Source organism: Meleagris gallopavo, chromosome 6, assembly GCF_000146605.3.
Source record: "Meleagris gallopavo isolate NT-WF06-2002-E0010 breed Aviagen turkey brand Nicholas breeding stock chromosome 6, Turkey_5.1, whole genome shotgun sequence".
Taxonomy (NCBI): domain Eukaryota; kingdom Metazoa; phylum Chordata; class Aves; order Galliformes; family Phasianidae; genus Meleagris; species Meleagris gallopavo.
This window is the reverse complement of record NC_015016.2, coordinates 32123744-32126219: the sequence shown is the minus strand read 5'-3', so window position 1 is coordinate 32126219 and position 2476 is coordinate 32123744.

Here is a 2476-nt window from a genome sequence, read left to right as displayed (position 1 = left end):
CTTAAAATATAGTGCTTTTCTTCACTTCAGGAACATTTAAAAGTGTTAATGGATACATTAATGAAAAGAGGAAAGCTGCATTCAACATGAGTAATGGAAAGTACAAAAATACAGGTTCTTTACTTGCTCTGCAAGGTTGCCTATCTTGCCTGTCCTGCTTCAATAGTTATCAGTGCTCTCCTGAGATAAATGTAGTGTTGATTTACTGGCAACATTTTTACATAAACAAAACACTAAACACATGATGAAAACACTAAATCTCTTCTGAATGCTACTTACTGCCTTATGGACCATATGCTTTTATGTGACTGTTTACTTCCCAGTGCCTTGTATGCTGATACTAAAGGGCTAGTGGACAAAAAAAAAACACAAAAAACAAATGACATGCTTTGAGACTCAGTTGGTTTTTTGAAGCATTGCTTGAGTCCTTAAAGAGACTGGAATAACAGCACTATAGCTCAGCTAATGGGAAGCTGTGAATAGGTGGAATACTTGGAACCTTCACCTCTCTCCTTACTTTCTCATCTCAGCTTTGTATACTGTAGTCAACAAAATGCTCCCAGTGAACTTTTTGAATAGATACTTTCAAGTACACATAAAAAATGCACTGACTGCATTCTTACAGATTCATGGTACTCAGTTGTGAAATTGCTTCAGTGTGTATCTTTGCAATGCAGGCACTAATGAAAAAGAAGAACAGACCAAGTAAGGTTTTGTACATATATAATTTAAAACTATTCTGTACCAATACAATATATTAATTTTACAAATGTAAAATTCATCAGCTGTTAAAGAATTTGCAAAACCACATTCTACTGTAACTTTATTGCACAGTATCTATGAAAATATTAATTCTTAAATTAGAAAACAAATGTTTCAATATAGAAGAGACAATCTGATTGAAATACAATAAGAAAATCTACTCTGAAAATAACAAAATTTCACAGGATACTAAGCTTACAGGTGCACCTGCAGGCCCAATCTACAAAACCGGATCATAGCATCTGGTACTGGCTAGTTTAAAAAAAAAAAAAATCCTTTGTACCTTAGTTATAGATCCAAATGTAGGTCAGACTAATCTCATGTGAAACACTGTGGCAATTCTAGTGTTAATGTTCTGAATACCTTGTATATACCACATTTACTACCAGCTAGTTCCTGACTCTACTTAACTGCTTCAACATTGCACAGGTATTTTGCAGGAATGTATTCCTTGATGCAGCATAGGGTGGGATTTTTTCAGCCTTATAACTACTGAATGTTACCAGTGTATCATCTGTAAATATAAAATACTAAGATTGAGAGTTAAATTTGTTTTTCACAAAAGCATTATAGTTACAAACTGATTAGAAAATGTCAAGTGATGACTTTTTGGCCTGTCCTATCTCAATTAGAAAGTTAGAAGTACCTCTTAAATGTAGTGTAGGCAGCAAAATATATATATTACATCTGTGCTCAATTTGAAGATATGCTAACATGAGTTGTAAAATGTTAATATGCTCCTGGGTCTAAATAATCACAGTTAATAAGTATTTACAATAAAGCTTGGTAGAAAATCCAGTTTACCACAGAAGCAAGTATATAAGATTGAAGCTGAAATACACTGACTTTTGTGTACAATAGTCTTGTCTCTGCTGAATAACCTGAAGAGTTTAAGAGTGAAGAGTATTATATGGGGTGGATCGTGAAGTGCATCAAAACCTTAGTGTCATTAAGCCAATTAAAATTAAATATAGTATAATTAAATTGGAGCCTTTAAAGATATTTCGAGTACTTATGTCCTGCATAAGTTATTATGACATTACATATCTAGTCTGTTTTTTTTTTTTTTAATTACCTCTTTTAATAGTGGTTATGATATTACAATTTGCAGGTTAAATATTTATATAAAAAAAAAGAATAGAAAAACTTGCATCTATCAAATGTTGTAGGCAGTTCTTGTTTGGAACTGGCTCTTCTCTTGCAGCTTTTCAACTAGCTGAGTGTTTCTTTTAAAAAATAATATATTATAAAAAGATCCTACAATGAAATAAGTGTCTCAGATATTCCCTCCCTCCCTTTGTTCTCCCTTACTGTGTTTTCTTTTTAATGGGGAAAAAATCATAAAGTTTTTCAAGTAGTTACTGCATTAGGTAAGCAATAACATTAATTGTCCAGGAATTTTCTTCAGATTCCCAAACAAGTGCAACTTCCCATATTTTGTAGTTTTTCTGATGCTGGGAAGGTTATGATGAACATACGGTAGTGGGAACACAAAAAAAATCAATAATTAAATACATTATAAAGCATTTTAATAAAATAATTTTTATAACTTCATTATAATACATGTTTGCAAAACTGAAAGGGTTTTTAAAAGTGCTAATCATTAAACAGAAGTTTTTCAAAACCTTATAGTCCCACAGCTCAGACATATAATGGCTTCCCCTGCCCATAAAGTAGGCACACTGATTGGTTTGGTTGTTTAAAAATTAAAAAA